A 23,131-nucleotide genomic window follows, 5' to 3' on the forward strand; every position below is an offset into this window, starting at 1 on the left:
TTCCAAATTCTGTGTTTTTTAATAATTTTCTGTTTGTTGTTAAATGTTAGTTTTACTCCACTGTGGTCTGAGAAGATACTTGGGATGATTTCAATGCTCTTGAATTTATTGATGCTGTCTTTGTGGCCTAACATGTGGTCTATCATTGAGTATGTGGTATGTGGATTTGAAAAGGAGGTGTATTCCAGTTTTTCGGGGTGGAGGAGTCTGAAAATGTCCAAGAGGTCTAGTCTGTCGATCTCTTCATTCAATTATCTTGTATCTTTATTGGTTCTCTGCTTTGTTGATCTGTCTATCTGTGAGAGTGGGGTATTGAAGTCTTCCACTATTATTGTATTACTATTAATGTATTTTTGAAATTCTTTCAGTAAGTGCTTAATGTATTTAGATGGTCCCTCGTTGGGTGCATAGATGTTAATAATTGTTAAGCCTTTTTGGCTGATTGATCCTCTAATCATTATGTAATGTCCTCCATCTAGTTTGAATGAAAGTCTAGCAGGATATATTATCCTTGGTTGAAACCCTTTTTCATTCAGGGGTAGAGAGAAAGAAAAAGTCACATACAAGGGAAAACCCATAAGATTATCTGCAGATTTCTCCACTCAAACTCTAAAAGCCAGAAGAGAATGAAAAAATATCTATCGAGCCCTGAATGAAAAAGGGTTTCAACCAAGGATAATATTTTCACTCAAACTAGATGGAGGGATCAAAACCTTCTTAGACAAACAACAGTTAAAGGAGGCAACCATCACCAAACCGGCCCTGAAAGAGGTTCTAAAAGACCTCTTATAAATAAGAACATCACTATAATACTGGCAATATATCAGAGCAAAAAAAAAATTTTTTTTTTGAACAATAGCACTAGAATACATTAAATCCATAATATCAATAAACGTCAATGGCTTAAACTCACCCATTAAAAGGCACAGAGTTGGGGGATAGATCAGAAAACATAATCCAATCATATGCTGCTTGCAACAATCCCATCTGTCACAACAAGTTAAACACAGACTTAAAGTGAAAGGATGGAAAACTATCATACAGGCTAAAGGACCACAAAAAACGGCAGGAACAGCCATTCTCATCTCAGACACAATAGATTTTACATTAAATAAAGTAATAAAATATAGGCAAGGACATTACATAATGATTAGAGGATCAATCAGCCAAGAAGACTTAACAATCATTAACATCTATGCACCCAATGAGGGACCATCTAAATACATCAAGCACTTACTGAAAGAATTTCAAAAATACATCAATAGTAATACAATAATAGTGGGAGACTTCAATACCCCACTATCACACTTAGACAGATCAACAAAGCAGAGAACCAATAAAGATACAAGAGAATTGAGTGAAGAGATTGACAGACTAGACCTCTTGGATATTTTCAGAGTCCTTCATCCAAAAAAATTGGAATACACCTTCTTTTCAAATCCACATAACACATACTCAAGGATAGACCACATGTTAGACCACAAAGATAACATCAATAAATTCAAGAACATTGAAATCATCCCAAGTATCTTGTCAGACCACAGTGGAGTAAAACTAACATTTAACAACAAACAGACAATTATTAAAAGTCACAGAATTTGGAAACTAAACAACATATGCCTTAAGAAACACTGGGTCAGAGATTCACTCAAGCAGGAAATTCAAATGTTCCTGGAAACTAATGAAAATGAAGACACAACCTATCAAAATATTTGGGACACAGCTAAAGCAGTACTGAGAGGGAAACTTATAGCCATACAATCACATATTAAACACCAAGAAGAAGCTCAAATGAATGACCTTACTGCACCCCTCAAGGACTTGGAGGAAGAGGAACAAAGGAACCTGAAAGCATCCAGAAGGACAGAAATCACAAAAGTTAGAGCAGAAATAAACAACATCGAAAATAAAAGAACCATACAAAAGATCAATGAAGCCAAATGTGGGTTCTTTGAAAGATTAAACAAAATTGACAAACCCCTAGCCAGACTCACCAAACAAAAAGAGAGAAGACTACAATTAATAGAATTTAAACAATTGAGGAGATATCAACACTGACACCACAGAAATCCAGAAAACCCTGTGAAAATTCTATGAAGAAATATACGCCACCAAGCTAGAGAATCTGGAAAAAATGGAACAATTCGTAGAAGCATATGCCCTTCCAAATCAGAACCAAGAAGAACTACAAAATCTAAATGCACCAATCACAGACAAAGAAATTAAAACTGTTATTAAGAACCTCCCCAACAACAAAAGTCCTGGACCAGATGGCTTCACAAACGAATTCTACAAAACTTTGAGGAAACAGTTAGTACCCATAGTTCTGAAGCTTTTCCATGAGATTGAAGAAACAGGAATACTCCCTTCCACCTTCTATGAAGCCAACATCACCCTGATACCAAAAGCTGATTGGGACAGAACAAAAAAGGAAAAAATATCTCTGATGAACATAGATGCCAAAATATTAAACAAGATCATGGCCAACTGGTTACAGCAACACATCAAAAAGATTGTTCATCACGACCAAGTGGGATTCATCCCAGGAATGCAAGGCTGGTTCAGCATATGTAGGTCAATCAATGTCATTCACCACATCAATAAAAGCAAAGCCAAAAACCACATGATTATCTCAATAGATGCAGAGAAAGCCTTTGACAAAATCCAACACCCGTTCATGCTCAAAACTCTACAAAAAATGGGAATAGATGGGAAATTCCTCAAGATAGTGGAGTCTATATATAGCAAACCTACAACCAACATCATACTCAATGGACAGAAGCTGAAAGCATTCCCCCTCAGATCGGGGACTAGACAGGGCTGTCCACTGTCACCGTTACTCTTCAACATAGTATTGGAAGTTCTTGCCATAGCAATCAGGCAAGAGCAAGAAATCAAAGGAATACAGATTGGAAGGGAAGAAGTCAAGCTCTCACCATTTGCAGATGATATGGTAGTATACACAGAAAGACCTAAAGAATCCAGCAGAAAACTACTGGAAGTTATTAGGCAATATAGCAAGGTATCAGGCTACTAAATCAATGTACAAAAATCAGTGGCATTTCCTTATGCAAACACTAAATCTGAAGAAGACAACATCCAGAAATCACTCCCATTTACTGTTTCAGCAAAATCAATCAAATACCTAGGAATAAAGTTGACCAAAGAAGTGAAAGACTTGTATGCTGAAAACTATGAGTTGCTACTCAAGGAAATAGGAACTGATACCAAGAAATGGAAAGATATCCCATGCTCATGGATTGGAAGAATAAATATCATCAAAATGAATATTCTCCCCAGAGCCATATACAAATTTAATGCAATACCCATCAAAGTTCCACCAAGCTTCTTTAAGAGAATAGAACAAACACTACAATCATTTATCTGGAACCTGAAAACACCTAGAATTGCAAAAACCATCTTAAGGAAAAGAAACAGAAATGGAGGCATCACACTCCCAGACCTTAAACTATATTATAAAGCCATCACCATCAAAACAGCATGGTACTGGAACAAAAATAGGCACACAGACCAGTGGAACAGAATTGAAAGCCCAGAAGTAAATCCCTACACCTATGGACATCTAATCTTTGATAAGGGGACTAAAAGGATTAAATGGAAAAAGGAGGCTCTCTTCAATATATGGTGCTGGGAAAACTGGGTTGTAATATGTAGAAGAATGAAATTGAACCACTTTATCTCACCAGAAACAAAAATCAACTCCAAATGGATCAAAGACCTAGAAGTCATACCAGAAACAATCAAATACTTAAAGGAAAACATTGGTAAAACAGTCTCCCATCTACACCTCAAGGACATCTTTGATGAATCAAACCCCATTGCAAGGAAGATTAAAGCAGAAACAAACCAATGGAACTATATCAAATTGAAAAGCTTCTGCACATCCAAAGAAACTATTAAACAAACAAAGAGACCCCTCACTGAATGGGAGAAGATCTTCACATACCATACATCAGACAAGAAACTAATCACCAATATATATAGAGCTCAGCAAACTTAGCACCACAAAAGCAAATGACCCCATCCATAAATGGGCAGAGGACATGAACAAAACGTTCACTACAGAGGAGATCCAAAAGGCTAACAAACATATGAAAAACTGCTCTAGGTCACTGATTGTCAGAGAAATGCAAATTAAGACAACACTAAGATACCACCTCACTCCTGTAAGAATGGCATACATCAAAAAGGACAGCAGCAACAAATGCTGGAGAGGATGTGGGGACAGAGGAACCCTTTTACATTGCTGGTGGGAATGTAAATTGGTCCAGCCTCTGTGGAGAGCAGTCTGGAAAACTCTCAGAAGGCTAGACATGGACCTTCCATATGATCCAGTAACTCCTCTCCTGGGGTTATACCCCAAGGACTCCATAACACCCAACCAAAAAGAGGTGTGTACTCCTATGTTCATAGCAGCATAATTCATAATAGCTAAAATCTGGAAACAACCCAGGTGCCCAACAACAGATGAGTGGCTGAGAAAGCTGTTGTATATATACACAATGGAATATTATGCAGCTATCAAGAACAATGAACCCACCTTCTCTGACCCATCTTGGACAGAGCTAGAAAGAATTATGTTAAGTGAGCTAAGTTAGAAAGATAAATATGAGTATGGGATGATCCCACTCATTTACAGAAGTTGAGTAAGAACATGTGAAAGGGAAACTAAAAGCAGGACCTGATCAAATTGTAAGTAGGGCACCAAAGTAAAAACCCTGTTGTGAGGGGTAGACATGCAGCATCCTGGGCCAGTGGGGGGTGGGAGTGGGCGGGAGGGATGGGTCACAGTCTTTTGGTGGTGGGAATGGTGTTTATGTACACTCCTAGTAAAATGTAGTTATATAAATCACTAGTTAATTAATATGAGTGGGGGAAAATTAATTGTATTTCTCGAAGTTTTTAAAACACAAACTGAATCTTTTCAATATATAGGCTGTGTAATTGATATGCAGACTCTCTCTAAAGCCTAGACCAAACAGATCAGAAGCAACCAATAGCACAGCTATATACAAAATAGTGGGTACTGTACAGCAAACCATAACAAAAGGAATTTTCAAAGTTAACCCAATTACCAAATAATGTGATGATAACATTAACTATTGATTGTCTTTTTGAACCCTAAGACATCAGGAACCTCACATCTCCACTATAGAGCCTCTTCTTCCCCCAGTCCTGGAACCATTGGATAGGGCCCACTTTCCCATATGCCTCTCCCAATCCATATCAAATAATATTGCATCTGCTGATCACAACCTTACCAACACAATGATTGCCACCTCAACTTGCTTCACTTCAGACTGTGTCCAGAGACTTCACCTGTGGAATGACAGCCCTTCAACTTCATTACTCGGGTGAGACCTTTCCTTTCATAGTATACTCTAATTTCATCTCAGGTGGTTCACTTTCTAACAAAGTCCCAAAACCTAGATATACACCAGTTTCTGTGAGAGAGAGCATATGTTCACACGTATCCGTAAACTATTGAAAATATATACCTGAAAGCAGAAGTACACTAGAGTTTGCAGTGAGTACCCCCCTAACACTTCCTCTCCACTATTCCAAGCTTTGGTCCATGATTGCCCAGCAATTTATTTGTCTTTGTATGTTAACTCTCTTTTCAGTCACTAGGTTCCAGATGTCATCAGGATGCTCGCCAGGCTTCCCTAGACTGAAGACCCCACCAATGTGTCCTGGAGCTTAGCTTCCCCAGAGACCCACACTACTAGGGAAAGAGAGAGGCATACTGGGAGTATGGACTGACCAATCAATGCCCATTTTCAGTGGGGAAGCAATTACAGAAGCCAGTCCTTCTACCTTCTGCAACCCTCAATGACCCTGGGTCCATGCTTCCAGAGGGATGGAGAATGGGAAAGCTATCAGGGGTGGAGGTGGGAAATGGAGATTGGGTGGTTGGAATTGTGTGGAGTTGAACCCCTTCTACCCTATGGTTTTGTTAATTAATCCTTTCTTAAATAAAAAATAAATAAATAAATAAATAAATAAAAAATGAAATAGAAAAATAAAGAAAGAAAGAAAGAAAGGAAGAAAGGAAATAAAGAAAAGAAAATGGCTGAGAGCAGTGCCAGCACTGAGCGACAGCAATGACCCTTGTGGCAATGAAAATAATAATAATTATTATTATAATTAATACTTAAGAATTGATATTTAATGATGTTTCCCAATGAATTTTTTTGTATATTTAAAATATGAGGACTAGGATTTGACTCATCTCTTTTGTGATCGTCTCACAATAAGTCTCAAATTTTATACAGACCTATCATCCTAATTAAAGATTTATTATCTGAGGGTTTGGTCTTTCATCTTTCATCTCTCCATCTTCACATCTCCAGTACTTCTGCATTTCTAGATCACAATTTCTGTAATGTGGTTGTTATATAATAAATAGTTTTAAATAAAGTAATAGAAATGAATGATTAGAAATTTTTTTCAAAACCTATGATGATAATTAAAATGACAGAATTTATTTAAATGTTTTCCCTAAGTGGTAAGGTTATCCTTATTATAACTACTATCTAGTCATGATCTGATTAAGAAGGTAAAAAATGAACCACAAAGGGGGAGTTGAATATTAATGGAACAGTGTTCTAAGAGTGAAGTCGAAAAAACAATTCTGTTTCAACTGGAGAGTAGGGATACATGCTTTCACAAATAAAATTAAGAAAAATAGGGTGAAACAGATTTGATATTCTTTTTAACATAGGCTGAAGTTACTTCATTAGAAAGTTTTGGGCAAGGGAGCTGGGTGGTAGTGCAGCAGGTTAAGAGCACGTGATGCAAAGCGCAAGGACCCACTAAGATCTGGATTCGAGTCCCCGGCTCCCCACCTGCAGGGCCAAAAGTGGTGAAGCAGGTCTGCAAGTGTCTGTCTTTCTCACCCCTTTCTGTCTTACCCCCCCCCCAAAAAAAAAAAAGAGAAAAAAGAAAGAAAAAGAAAATTATGGCCAGTGGAGAGATAACCAAGAACTGAACTATCAATTGGGTAACTTGAATCATGTTTCAGAAATCAAGAATTTTCCTTTATTATTTATTAGTAGTGTCCTCTGAAGCATTTAAAACATTCCTGAGTGTTCACAGTATTAATATTTTCTGGTTTTGTGTCAGTGGAAAAGTTCTCAAATTTTCCACTCTGAAGAAAATTTATCCAATTGCTGTCAATCTCATGTATTTTTGCTCCTCATTTTCAGCTATGCACAGGCAATCTGAACTCCAAAGTCTTCCCTTTGTATGCTTTCAGGACATGCTTTCTGCACAAAGAATCTAATTTTAAGATTCTTGGTAGCATAGAATAATAATATCCATGGTGAGGGAAGTGGTTGAAAGTGATTTTGTTTTTGAAGAAACAACAGTATCTAGGTAGATATATAGCTGTGCTATTGATTAAGTTACTAAAACAATACCAAGAGTTATTAATTCTTTATTTTCCTAGCCAGTTTTACATTTTTTTGATGCATGCTTAGGTTATAGTTAGAATTGTGTATACAATATGTAACTTTCACCGTGGCTGAGTCTGGAAGAAATTTGGAAACCCTTGCCAATGTAAAATTATCACTCTTTCCTTAACAATGTAAAATTATCCCTCTTTCCTGTACTCTGCTGGAGAAATGATCTTGGCCAAAAACAACTTTACATTATGTCTCTTTAAAATCTTTTGTAACCATTCTTTAGAAATTTGTTGAATCCTCGAATTTTGAGGGAATATTATAGATTATCTGACTGATTTGTGGGACATTCATACTTTGTTCTGCATAGTCCTGACAACTAGTCTAATGGTAATAAATGTATTCTCAACCCTTAGGCCATTCTATGAAAAGTAGTGCTAATAAGTTTTCACTATTACTGTCCCTCCCCAAATGTCACGTATTTATTCTAGTTGTGTTTTCTTCTCCTTTTTCAGTCTCTCTCTTTCTTTCTCTGCTTACGAGGCGACCCCTTGCAGGTGGGTAGCTGGAGACTCCAAGGAGTATCCTTGGTGTGCGCAAGTCCTTGGGCTTGGAAATATGCGCACTTAACTTGGTGTGCTACTGCCCAACCCCCTTCCTAATGTGATTTTTACAGTTTATTATTATTATTATTATTATTATTATTATTATTATTATTATTATTATTTTTACAATTTTTACAATCTGAAAATAAATTTGAGGAAAGAAAATTGGGAAAGCTTTGTTGGATAAAACTTTTGTGTCTGTTTTATAGACAGTGAGACTGATTTCCTGAGACAATAGTGAATTTCCTCACCTTTGTATAGTAAATGACCTCCAAAATAATAGGAAAAGGAGCAGTCCTACCACTAGAAAGTCTGTAAAACAATACAAGCAAGAAAATCATACACACACTTCTCATATTTTAATAGATCTTGGGGGAGGGGCTAATCTAATAAAAGTAATGTTCAAGATTATAAAGTTGTAACTGACAATTCTCTGGGTTAAAAAGTAAACTTATTTCCATAATATTTTGGAAAAGTAAATAAGAAGAGATGAATGAGAAGCACGTGTATTGAAGTACATGAAAAAACTCAGATAACAGAAGATAACAATAGTAATGATTAACAAATAGCAGAGTTACATATTAATCAGAAACTGACCAAGGTAGGAACTTAGCATAAGTTTGAAGTCAGAGTTTTGACTACTGATATTTTTTAAGAAAAAATTTAACACAGCAAGAGGGGAGGAGAGAGAAAGACAGACAGACAGACAGATGAGCTAGGGCATCACTCTGGAACATGCAATGTCAGTGGACTGAACTCAGGACTTCATGCTTTTAAGTTCAAAGTTCTTACCTATTGCACCACCTATTGGGTCGCTTGACTACTAATATTAAGTCATTCTTAAAGTGACAAAGTTAATCAACTCAATTCTACAGTCTATTTAAAATTAGAGGTTTGGATACGATGAATGTTTCTAAGGAAGGAATATACTACCTTTCTCAAGATATGTCAGAAACTGAGTGTTTTCCTGTAAGAACGTTCTCAGCAGTATTCCATAGGGAATATGACTCTTGGCATTAAATACCCTTGCAGGGTTCACTCTGATGTATGCTACTCATATCCACTTTGGTGTTATACATCGTAATTAACTGGTGGAATAAACCAGAGAATAAGCTTTAGTTTGGGATATGCTAGCATTTAAGAAAAGTAAATAGATAACTTTTAGGAAGAACCTTAAATAGCTAGATGTTTGAAGTTGGGGAGAAGGTGAATTGTTTATTTTTGTAGATCATGAACAATGCAATTTGACTTTATATTTTCTTTCATCAAAGCACTTCTCAGCTTGGTCTGTTGCTGATTCTAAGGGTTGAACCTGGAAACTCTTGCATGCAAATTCTTTGCACTATTGTTACATTATCGCCCTGCCCCTAGGACAACTTTGTTTTTCTTTATTTTTTTATTGGGAGGTTGGTTAATGCTTGATAGTAGAAGTTGTTGAAACATGGATACAATTTCTCACCTCACAAAGATAGATGTTTGCAAAACACTCTCATCCCCAAATTAGATCTATCATCATGTACCAGGACCTGAAGGGAGGGTGTATTTTTACGTACTCTCATTATATGAGGCTCATAGCCTATATCAGGAGACATTCTGGTGATTCTAGAGAAGGTCCTAGATGTAATTAGGATGAAGCTCCTAAAGTCAGTGTTATCTGAATAAAGAGAATGACCCAAGAAACATGTTCTAGCATCATGTTAAAGCCACGAGATAATTTTTTTCCTTTTATTGATTTAATAATAATTGACAAGACTGTAGGATAGGAGGGGTACAATTCCACCCGATTACCACCAGAGTCCCATAAGGAATTGTTTTATATTTTTATCCACTCAAGATTTCAAAACTAAACTTTTCAAGCCATACAGATATCTTCAGGAGAAACTTAAGAGAATTTTCAAACACCATTGACTTTTAATTGAGCTTTTCAAGTACAACAATTTAACCAGAATTAAATGCTTTTATCTGTTCTCTTAGTGGATAGCTTCGCTTCACCGGAAGATGCTTGAAGATTCTCAGGAACTGAGATATGCCTCATAGAGTGAGACATTTTTCTCCACTTTAGGATTATTAGTAAAACCACAAAGTTTCATGATGCTTGAATTTGGACTACTTCCTGTGGCTTTGCCCTTTCCAAAGTGCATCAGATAGAAATGATAATGAAAGGCATTCTGTTGTAGTTATGGTCTACTGGAATCACTCCTGAGAAGCTGGTTGCTATTTCAACTTTGGAGGTTAAAAAGTAATTGGAAATAAGTCAAAATAAACATATGCCTTTGGTGGAAATCTCTTTCAACCAAAACAGCAACTCTCAGGAGACTCAACCTGTACTGTTTATGCCATGTTAGCCAGTAGGAACCTGCTAGGTCAGTAGTGATTAATCTAGTTCATTAAGAAGCAAACGTGTTTATGAGAGTTGAGAAAATGGAGTTTCCTTGATTTAAAGTTATTGATCTAGACGGAGTATAAATATCTATAAGAGAAGGTAAAATTTCAAATAGTCTGCACTTTTTTCCCCCCAGAGCATTGCTGGTTTATGGTGGGGTCAAACCTGTCATTTTTGCTGTCTCAGGCATGAAAGTCTGTTTGCACAACCTTTGTGCTCTCTCCCTAATCCTCAGTAGGTTTTTATAATGGGTATTTAAGAGCAATAGATAATTACTGTGCAATGAGTTTCTTTTTAGATAAATTGAGAAAACTACAATAGGGAAATATATTTACATTTATTTTAACTTATTTTTATTAAATATGCTTATTGAAGTAATAATACAGTATAACATTATATATGTTTCAAGAATAAATCTATGTAGGTTTATTACTATACACAGTTATTAACTAAAATGTGAATACTATTCTTTTTTCTTTTACCAGAGCACTGCTCAACTCTGACTTATGGTGGTGCAGGGGATTAAACCTAGGATTTTGGACCCTCAGGCATGAAAGCCTTTTTCATAATCATTCTGCTATTTACTCCTGCCCCCTGAATTCTATTCTTTACCACATATTTACCTACTTTGTCTTGATTTACCCACCCCTTTACTCAATTGTTTTCTGATAATTTCTAATTGGTGTTATAGTCTAACAGTTTATTTATTAATATACTAGATATGAGTTAAAGCAAATGGTTTGTATTGATTTCCTTCTTCCTGCATCATCTTCAGTACTTCTCTTTCTGAAATTCCATTTGATTCAGTTATTATTATTTTTTTTTTCCTCCAAGGATATTGCTGGGCTCGGTGCCTGCACCATGAATCCACTGCTCCTGGAGGCCTTTTTTCCCCCTTTTTGTTGCCCTAGTTGTTGCAGCCTCGTTGCGGTTATTATTGCCATTGTTGACGTTGCTTTGTTGTTGGATAGGACAGAGAGAAATGGAGAGAGGAGGGGAAGACAGAGAGAGAGGGGAGAGAAAGATAGACACCTGCAGACCTGTTTCACCGCCCGTGAAGCGACTCCCCTGCAGGTGGGGAGCCAGGGGCTCGAACCGTATCCGGTCCCTGCGCTTTGCGCCACGTGCACTTAACCCACTGCGCCACCGCCCGACTCCCCATTTGATTCAGTTATTACACTAGTAGATGTCTTGTGTTTAAATCTATATACCATCCATTTCTTCTGTTTTTTTTCTAACTTGCTGTCTTTTTTTTTTTTTTTGCCTTCGGGGTTGTTGAAGGGCTCGGAACCTGCACCACAAATTCACTGCTCCTGGTGGCTATTTTTTTCCCTTTTGTTGCCTTTGTTGTTTAATCGTTTTTGTGGTTATTATTGATGTTGTTGTTGTTAGATAGGACAGAGAGAAATGGAAAGAAGAGGGGGAGAGAAAGATAGAAGCCTGCAGACCTGCTTCACCACCTGTGAAGTGACCCCCCTGCAGGTGGGGAGCGGGGTTATCCAAACGGGATCCTTATGCTGGTCCTTGCGCTTCGCACCATGTGCGCTTAACCCGCTGCGCTACCATCCGACCCCCAATTTGCTGTCTTAAAGCTGTTAATAATATTCTCATAGTCCTTTGTATTTGTGTGTCTCCACTGTAATGCCCCTTCTTTTGGTTCTGGTTTTGTTTTTCCCTCTCTACTTCTTTGAGAGTCTACCTAAAAGTTTGCTGACTTTCTTAATGTTGTCACAGAATTAGATCTTGACCTTATTGATGATTTTGATATTTATTTTGCTAATTTTGGCTATAATTTTCATTTGGAAGGAAAAGTATATATAAAATGGAAAAATACCTGAAGATAAATAAAAATGAAGGCAATTTATCAGAACAGCAAAAGCATTTTTAAAATTTTTTATTTATTATTTATTGGACAGAGACAGAGAAATTGAAAGGGATGGGGAAGATAGAAAGGGAAAGAGACAAACACCTATAGCACTGCTTCACCATTCATGAAGCATCTCCCCCTCTGCAGGTGGGGGCTGGGAGGTTGAACATGGGTCCTTGTGTATAGTAACATGTGCATTCAACCAGATGTGCTACCACCCAGCCCCAGCAAAAGCATTTCTAAGAAAGGGCAAATAAAGGTACATATCATTCTATGAAGTATGTCCCAGTTGCTGAGAATCTTCGAGCATCTTCAAGTGAAGCAAAGTTTTCCACTGAGAGAGTAGATAAACATGTTTCATTCTTGTTAAATAACAATAAAAGTCCACCTCAAAAACAAAAAGAGTCACAAGTAAGAAATCAAAGCTTGCACCTGTAATAACTATGGTAAAAATAAAGCAAAACCCCATTTTTTTTTTTTGCTGTTCTGTAGGTTCTGATAAATTGTCTTCATTTTTATTTATCTTCAGATATTTTTTCCAATATATATTAGTGAAAGTGATCCAAGGGTTGGGGTGTGCATATGGTGGTGGAGAGAGTGAAGCACTATTCAGCTCTGGCTTATGGTGGAGATTGAATTTGGGATCAGAGCCTGAGGCATGAAACTCTTTTGCATAATTATTATACTATCTCCTTAAACCAATATTTTTTATTTCACACTTGATTTCCTCATGAACCCAATGGTTGTTCAGTATTATGTTGTTTATTCTTAAATTTGTAGTTTCCCCTCTTTCTTTTTTTTTTTTTTTTGATTTCTAGTTTTGTGTTATGGTCTAGAAAGGTGACTAATGTCAAGATGATTTCATAAAGGTGATCTGTGCCTTGGCATATATATTTTATGCTTGAGGGTGTTTAATAAACACTTGTAAAGAATGTGTATTCCAGTGTCTTGGAGTAGAATGCTCTGTAAATACCTTTTATGTTCTTTTCTTCTGATTTATCATTTAAGGTCTTTGTTTCACTGGTGATCTCATGCCTGGATCATAATGCCATTGACATTATTGTGTCATATTAGGCTTTAAAAGTCTAGTGCTACAATGGTAGGTTCATTTATATAAACATATATTATGCTGTATTATAATATTGACCCTGTTACCATTTTGTAACAGTTCTCTTTCTTTCTTGCTATGTTTTCTTTGGCTTAAAGTCTTTCATCTGCCTTTAGTAGGATGACTCCTGCCTTCTTAAATTTTCCTTTGACTTAGAGTACCAGTTTCTATCTTTTCACTTTATATGTTTGTTTTAGAACTGGGCAGTGGTGCATTCAGTGCAGAGCATATGTTACCTTGAGCAAGGACCCAAGTTCAAGCCCCCAGACTCTACCTGTAGGGAGGAAGCTTGAAGAGTGGTGGGGTAGTGCTGTAGGTTTTACCATTTCTCTCTATCTCCATTTTTTTCTCTGTCTTTGTATACCAAAAAAAAAAAAAAGAAAAAAAAAAAAGAAAAGAAAAAGAAAGAAAGAAAAGAAAAACTCGTGTCTGTCTTTATAACTTAGCTGAGCCAGTCTCTTATAAACAGGATTTTGTTGGTCTTTATAAAGCATATGCCTTCTTCTATGTCATTAGATTAGTAAATTCAGTCAATTTACATTAAAGCTGATAATTGATCTATGAGGATTTTTATGACCATTTTTTCTCTAGTTTTCTGGTTTTGTCTACTTATATCCTCATTAACATTTTTTTGTAGATTTCCTTTTCACTTTGTATGGAAGGATGTTCCTGTTGTCCTCCTCGCCAGGGTATTGTACTTTATGGAAACTCTAGCTCTTTTGTATAGGCTTCATCAGGTCAAGGGCACCTCATACCTCCATACTATTTCTTCTCTCTGCTCCCCAAGGCCTGGCTGGACCTGAAGTTCTATTAGCCATGCCTTATCTTTATTTATTTCTCCCTACCCACCTTTTGTCTAATGAAGTACTAAGCTTTTCCTCATCTCCTTTAGTACATTCTCTGTTGATTTCTGAGATACAGAGAGTGACTCCATTTCCTGTTCACCTAGGGCATACTCACAGTGTCTGTGTCTTTCTGGTTAATTATTAGTTGTTCTCTTGAAAGCAAATTAAGGAACCTCCTCTATCACCTGTCTGCTTTTATTTTTAGAAGTGAATGTTTCTTGCAGTGGTTTGAAGGAATTTCTTATAGATTAGATGCAAATTACACCTGAAGATATGAGATGAAAACAGTGATTTAGACGCACCTTTCAGATGCACCTGCACTCAGCCACAAGCACCTTAAGTTTCCTCAGAAAGTATCATCTATTTTGAGGGGACATAGAGAAGTACTTAAATAAAGCATACAAAGCAAGAATTCCAAGAAATTGTACATTTAATTTGATATACTGATCCACTTAAAAAATGTAACACTCCTTTCATTATCAATACTCTCACCTCCTTAATAAATACTCAGAGAGGTCTTTTATAGTCCTCCTAAGTTATTTTAATTTTACTATGAACTTACGTATTTCTCTTATGATGATATATTTGCATTTGCAACTATTTCTCCAAATCTTTTTTTATTTTTTTATTATTTATTTATAAAAAGGAAACACTGACAAAACCATAGGATAAGAGGACTACAACTCCACATAATTCCCACCACCAGAACTCTGTATCCCACCCTCTCCCCTGATAGATTTCCTATTCTTTAACCCTCTGGGAGCATGGACCTAAGGTCATTGTGGGATACAGAGGGTGGAAGGTCTGGCTTCTGCAATTGCTTTCCCGCTGAACATGAGTGTTGACAGGTCAATCCATACTCCCAGCCTGCTTCTCTTTCCCTATTGGGGCGGGGTCCTGGGGAATCTGAGCTCTAGGACACATTGGTGGCATTGCTTGTCCAAGGAAGTCTGGTTGGCATCATGCTAGCATCTGGAACCTGGTGACTGAAAAGACAGTTAACATGTAAAGTCAAACAAGTTGTTGACTAATCATGAACCTAAAAGCTAGAGTAGTGCAGATGAAGAGCTGGGGGGTGGGGGTGGGGTCTCCGTTCTGTAGATAGCTACAAAATGTGAGGTTGGATCTACAGGGATGCAGAGGTCACATAGGCTCCTAAACTGAATATGGGCCCCAGATCACATCAAATTGATGGGGTTTACATTCAACATTATTTATACACCTTTCCCATATTTGGGAGTTACTCTCTTCCTAGATCCAACTTTCTGGTCCTTTTTCCCAGCCATGACATCATCTCCCCAGACAATAACTAGGATCCACCTGCATATCAGATTTCAGGCTCAGGAAAAAAAAATGAGTATAGCCACAGTCCCTTTGGAATATTTCTTCCAATATTTTTTCATGCTTTAGAATATAGGTGCCGCTAAGATGGATGATATTCTTTATTTTGTTTACTGTTGTATTTCTTTTTTGTTGACTCATCCGACTGAAATTCTTTCAGTGTATATAGATTTATAACTCTGTATGTGTTTAAGACTCACTATACCTACCACCAAAGGTCTCGTGTTACCGTATTATCAAAAAGAAGCCTCTTCATATTCCTGTTGCCTATTGTCCCCGTTTCTCTGTGTTGGCTGCCATAGTATTTATTTATTTATATTATTTATCTTTGACAGAGACAGAAATTGAGAGATGAATAGACAGACACCCATAGCACCCCTTCAATTGCTCATGAAGCTTATCTCCTGAGCAGGAGGCACCAGGGATGGAAAACCTGGTCCTTGTGCTACATGTAACATATTTGCTCCATTAGATGCGCCACGACCCCACCTAGTTACCATAGTTTTCACTAAATCTAACAGTTTTTTCATCTTACAGTCAATTCACTCAGTTTTGTTATTTGTATTCCACATATGAGTGAAAGTCTGGTGATCATCTTTATTTTTCTTCTTCCATTTAATGTAGTCACTTCAAACTATATTATAATTGTTCCTTCTGGAACAGAATGGAGGGAAATTTCTGTTACAGTTCTCTTGCATAGGTGGTTCTCAGAAGTATTTGCTGAGTATATTAGAATTCATGATCAAATCATCAGAAGTAGGGACTGAGGAATTTGCTCTGTAGTGGTAGACCATATGCCTTGCATTCTGATTTCCTGGTCAAGTTTTCTTTTTCTTTTCTTTAATTTTTCTAAGTGACACTATTGATTTATGAATTTATAAGATAACAGCATTCCCACCACCAGAGTTCTGTGTCCCCATTCTCTCCACTGGGAATTGTAGTAGTTCAAAGATATGGGCTTAGTATTATTGCTATAACTGTCTATCTGCCCAGTTTCTCCTGTGGTCTTGCCTTCCCTTCCTTTCTAAACCACGCCTATACCTATTGCTCCTTCTCAGTGTCCTTCTTTTTCTCCTCTTCTCTCTCTGGTTCCTGATGGAATTGGAGATCAGAGACCTCTGGTCATGTGCCCCTAACATTTCTCATACTCTGGGAGGATGGATCTAGCTTCTCACCTGTAGCTAGGGACCAGGAACTTGAACCCAGGACCATGTGCATGGTAAGGTGGACCATTCAAAATGTATTTTGCTGCTATAAGTAAGTGACATCAGCTCTAAAAAAATTTAAGTGATATTTCAATTTTTGGTTGCCACAGTGTTTTTTTGAGGTAGAAAAGAAAAGCTGTTGGTGCCATCTGGTGGCCATTGTTCCCCCAGATTCTTGTCTATTATGCCTATCTCATTTGGGGGGCCTGGGAGTAGGGTAGGTCTGAAGAGCAGGGGATTGATATCTGTCTTTCTGACCTATTTTGTGGATCTCTGCTGTTACACATCACTCTGAAAACTGGAAATGCCTTCGGTATGAAACTTGCTCATACTGGTTATTCTAGGCCCCTGGAAACCTTGGATTTCCCCTTCATGTTCTTCATTCCTGAGCTACATTCTTCTCTGCTCTCTGCTTTCTCTCTCTCTCTAGTTTTTTTTTTTTTTTTTATCTTTTTGTTCATGATTGGACAGAGACAGTCATAAATTGAGAAGGGGGAGATAGAGAGGGAGAGAAACAGAGACAGCTGCAACCCTGCTTTACCACTCGTGAAGCTTTCTCCCTTCAGGTGAGGACCAGAGGCTTGAACCTGGGTCCTTGTGCATTGTAACATATGCGCTCAAAGAGTTGTGCCACCACCCAGCCCCTCTGCTTTCTCCCTTGACTATTTCCTTTTGTCTTCAAGGTCCTCAAGGTTGGAAAACTATATAAATATTGCCTACTACTTTTGAGTATCCTTCCTTCCTTTCTTCTTTCCTTCCTTCTTTCCTTCTTTCTTTCCTTCCTTCCTTCCTTCCTTCCTTCTTCCTTCTTCCTTCTTCCTTCCTTCCTCTCTTTTCCCTCTTCTCTCTCTGTCCTGATGGAACTGGAAATAAGAGCCCTTTGGCCATCTTCCCCTTACATTTACCTCTCTGGGAGTATGGACCAAAATTCTTTATGGGGCGCAGAAGGTGGAAGGTCTGACTTCTGTAATTGCTTCTCTGCTGGCCATGGGTGTTGTCAGGTTGATTTATATTCCAACCTGTTTCTATTTCCCTAGTGGGATAGGGATCTGGAGAGGTGAGACTTCAGCACACAATGGTGAGGTCATTTGCCCAGGGAGTTCAGGATGACATCTTAGTAACATCCACAACTTGGTGGCTGAAATGAAGGAAGATATAAAGCATAACGCAATGTTTAATGAACAGGAACCATAAAATAGGAATAGAGCAAATAAGAATAGGGATTTTAGAGTGAATGGAGGCTAAGAAGTCTATTTTAGGAATATTCCTAGGGGCCTATGACTGTGGTCATTTTTGCTTGAGCTTGATAGCTAACCTACAAATGGACTAAAAATAGCTCTGAGCTGACTTTTTCAGCTTTGACCTAGACCTTGAGGAAGAAAATGGTGGCTGTGTGAGCTTCCTCTTCCTGGGACTTGCTGACTTGTGGACTGGCTTTGTGCAGTGACCACCCTCTCTTTCTTATCCCAAGGACAAGTTCTACATCCGGGGCTCTAAGAGTCAGGGGTAAGGAGGGATTTCTGTGTTTGCTTGGAACAAACCTTTCTTTCTCCCTCCATTGTTCTCCAGGAGACTATATTGTCCTGATGAGTAGCCTTGAAGCACTTGAGTCCTACTTCCTAAGGGAAGCATAAGACAAAATACGAAATCTAAGGCCCACTAGCTGATCCCAATACATAGCCTGGTTTGTCCCTTTGTCTTAACTCTGAAAGACCCAATAGTTTTTTTTTTTTAATTTTTTAAATTTTTATTTTTTTTAATATTTATTTTTATTTATTTATTCCCTTTTGTTGCCTTTGTTGTTTTATTGTTGTAGTTATTATTGTTGTTGTTGTTGTTGGACAGGACAGAGAGAAATGGAGAGAGGAGGGGAAGACAGAGAGGAGGAGAGAAAGATAGACACCGGCAGACCTGCTTCACCACCTGTGAAGCGACTCCCCTGCAGGTGGGGAGCCGGGGTTCGAACCGGGTTCCTTATGCCGTTCCTTGTGCTTTGCGCCACCTGCGCTTAACCCGCTGCGCTACCGCCCGACTCCCAAGACCCAATAGTTGTCTTCAGTGGAGCCAGTTTCTGAATGTTGGTGATGTGAGTCCCTCTGCCTGGCTCACTCTGGCTCTATCATTCATGGGATTGCCTCTCAGTCCTTCTGGAACTTATTTATTCTTCTGTCTTTATTGGATTCCAAATGACAGAGATGACGGCTAAGACTTGTGGTTGGACTGTGAACATATCACGTCCTTAATAAGTATGTGTTTAACTGAATTGTTCAAGAATACAGGGGAATGGGGTTTCCAGAGGGCTAAACTCAGAAACCAGAAATACAGTTGTTATCTTGGTTCAGACTTCCATGATATTCCTTGTGATAAGTATGTAGTTTTTTGATACTATGTTTGATTCAGGGTTCAAAATTCACAAGAATTCCTTTAATTGAGGTGCCTCAATAATTAGTAGAGCATCTTGGAACAATGTGTAAGAATATCAGCTCTGACTAGAAAACATTGTGTAGGAAAAGAGGTAGAGGTAGAGATAGAGATGGAGAGTGTTGCCTTACAGAATAAATGGGTCATATAAGTGACATTGCAAATGGAGGAAAATTAGACATTTGAGGATCTACAACTATATTAGTATGCCAATAGTTGTGGAGGCTGAATGGAATAAGTCAAAGCTGATTCTTTTGCTTTCCTCATTCAGTTTTCACAGTTCCTTGATATAGGCAACTTCATCATCATTTTATAATTTGGGTAATATATATTTCCAGTGGTGTAACTCTTTAGTGGAAAGCCAGTAGCTATTGAAGACCCTACCCGAGCTGAACTTGCAGGTCTGTGTATCCAACTCATTTCTGAGAAGTTAAGGCTTCCTGAACTGTTTAAGATGAGAATTTATGGAGAGAAGTTATTTCCTACAGCTTTTCTGTAAAAAGGTGAAAGACTCATATGATCTGCAGAGTATCTCTAGCTACTTTGTATTCACTATGAAGCACTGATGTACATGTACAAAAAGACTCTGAAAACAGTCATCTAACTTACCATAGTAGAAGTTTAAAATATAGTTATAAAAATTGAGTTGTAAACTTATCAGAGTGACTCTAATTCTCAAGAAGCTAGCCATTTGATTATGAGAGATTTTGCTTTGTACTCATGGCCTTGAACTGTCCTTGAAACCATGAAGCTTCTCCCCTGCAGGTGGGTACCAGGGGTTTGAACCTTTGTCCTTGTACAATGTAATGTGTGTGTGTGCTCTACTAGCTGCTCCACCACCCAGCCCCTGACCTTACTTTATATAGGAGAGGAAACTAAACAACCAAGCTTAGACTAACAGGAGCAAGATTTACAGCTGTACTTTTTTATTTTCTGAAAAGTTGTCAGTCATATTTTCTAGACAACTTAAAAAAAAATGACTGGCATAATTGACACCTCAAACCAGGAAGTTATAAAAAAAAGTTGCACTTCATTTTATACATGAATTTGGGCATACTGCATTTTCTTCCAGTGAAAACTTAGCAAGGCAAGGGTGTGATATGCATATTAATCCTAGAATGCATGACTATAATTCTGCTAATGAGGAAAAGAAATATCAGAAAGCTTACATAATTATGAAGGTTACAGAACTTCTGAGTGGCACAGCTACTATTTAGAAATAAATCTGCCCGTTCTCCAAAGGTTGTCAGGTCCCACAGCAAACTGACCACAGCCAACTGATTCTTAGCAGCTGCTGGACAACATTTGAAATTGGTTTTGCACATCTAAAGAGACTAAAGGGCAGAACAACAACTCAAAATGAACAAGCAGATGCTCCGACTTGTTCTGTGTGACTGTAGACTCCTTACTGTCCACTAAGGTGCTCAGGTCCCATCACTCTAAGATTCTTAGTGTTAGAATTTTCAAGTCACTCCTTTGGTATACAGATTATTTCAAATAAAAATAATAAGGTTCTGGATGAACCTTTTTCTACTCCTTACTCCCAATCAAAGCAGCTTCACTACAGGAGTCCTGCTTTTGTTTGTTTGTTTGCTTTTTCCAGAAGTAAAAGGTAGGAAATGTTAGTTCTCAGTTCCCTGTCTGGTACTTTGAAGGCCTTTCTCTCTTCTCAGCTCCTCCAGGCTTTAATTTTAACTATATAAGCCCGTTTCCTACTCATATTGGGACTTACATAATCATTGCAACTAATTAGTACATTTTCCTTTACTTCTTTTTATCAACCTGTTTCTTCTTGGTTCATTTGTCTACACCTCTGAAGGCTGGTGGGAGGATGATTTCTTTGAACTTCACATCCACTTCAGGGTTTCTGGTTGTCTTGAATACTGGTTGAGTAGATTTAGCCAGGAAGAGAATGATACCCTAACACAGACTCATTTCTTTCCCTCTACATATTAAGGCTGTGGCTTTGCTGATGCTGAGTTTGCATCAAGGCTCAAGAATGCCCAGTGTTTACCAACCTTTCATTTATTTATATTCTAAGATCTTTGTATTTATTTATTTATTTGCCAGAATACTGCTTAGCTCTGGCTTCTGGTGATACTGGGGATTGAACCTAGGAGCTTTGTGCTTCAGACATGGCTTTTTTTGTTTTTGCATAGACATTATGCTGTCTCCCAACTTCCCAACCTTTCTTTTAATAGAACTGCTTTATTAATTAGTAGTTTCTTGGAGTGTTATTAAGTCTTAGCTAGAAAAGATTGTAGAGGGTGAAAAGAATGGTAAGCTCAATAGAGGGTTGATAGGTGGTTCATCCTTTGAACTCTGATCTTCAGGCCCAGCCCATTTCTTCTTCTTTTTTTTTTTAAAAAAATTTATATGTATTTATTTTCCCTTTTGTTGCTCTTGTTTTTATTGTTGTAGTTATTATTGTTGTTGCTATTGATGTCATTGTTAGGACAGAGAGAAATGGAGAGAAGAGAGGAAGACAGAGGGGGAGAGAAAGATAGACACCTGCAGACTTGCTTCACTGCCTATGAAGTGACTCAGGCCCTGCAGGTGGGGAGCTGGGGGCTCCAGCTGAGATCCTTACTTAGGTCCTTGTGCTTTGAGCCACATGCGCTTAATCCGCTGCTCTACCACCAGACTCCCCATTACTCTTTTTTTTAAAGGCTTCTGACAGCTACTCTAGTTGTTATAGGAATGCAGAATCATTGCCCTTATGCAATACCAGAACTTTTTATATGAGTGAAATGAAATGTTACAAAAAAAAAAAAAAGGACGGAAAATGGTGTGACCCAACTGCCTGCATTTAGATAGCAGAAACACAAGCCTTCTAGATGAAAAGTTTATTTTAAAAATTTGTTTTTAGAAAAACTCTATGGAAAACTTTACTTTTTTTTTCTTTTCATATTCTCCCAGTGTTGGATACTCTGTTGGTCAGAAAATTGCCCTGATAAGAATATAATCTATTGATGAGGAAATTCTTGTTTAATATTTTATTTAGTGTAATTCATCAAAATTTGAGTGTATTATATTGCTAGAAAGTGTATAGTTTAAGAAATGAAATTTCCAGTGATCAATCTTCCCCCCACCTCCCACCCACCTTCCATAGATTCCACTGGCTCTTTCTCAGTGCTAAGTTGGACAAGCTACTCTTTTTTTTTTTCTGAAATTATATGAATCTGTGCTCCAGATACCTAGAAATGTTCTTACTCTAACCTCAGTACATAGCAACCAAAGTTCCAATAAATAATGTTGAGTAACAGGTGAATTGTTTTTAGGGTGGAACTTTTGGAAATGTAGTACTCAATTTAGAGAAACATAGGAAATGCTAACTTTTTATTTAAAAAATATTTTATTAGTTTCTGGATGGATATAGACACAAAAATGGGAAATACGGAAAGAAAGAGACAACTGCAACACTGCTTTACTATATGTGAAGAATGCCACCCTGCAAGTGAGGACCAGGCACTTGAACTCAGGTCTCTGTGGACTGGAACATGAGTACTCTGTTGGGTGCAGCACAGACTTTCAAAGGAAACCTCAGAAATACTAACATTTTAAAAAGAAAAAACAAATGGAGCCTTTTCCACTGTATTTATAGAAATAGACTGCTCTAGAACTGCCTATTCAGAATTCTACTTCTATATTTTCCAAAAGGCAAGGAAAGGTGTTTTTGTATTTCACTGCCTCTTTGGACACTTCCTTTTATTATTATTATTATTTTTACTATTAAAAATGCATCAAATGGGGAGTCGGGAAGTAGCACAACAGCTTAACCGCACGTGGCACATAGCCCAATGACCAAGGAAGGATCCCAGTTTGAGCCCCGGCTCCCCACGTGCAGGGGAGTCACTTCACAAGCAGTGAAGCAGGTCTACAGGTATCTGTCTTTCTCTTCCCCTCTCTGTCTTCCCCTCTCCTCTCCATTT

Source organism: Erinaceus europaeus, chromosome 5 (assembly GCF_950295315.1).
Source record: "Erinaceus europaeus chromosome 5, mEriEur2.1, whole genome shotgun sequence".
NCBI classification, from domain to species: Eukaryota; Metazoa; Chordata; class Mammalia; order Eulipotyphla; family Erinaceidae; genus Erinaceus; species Erinaceus europaeus.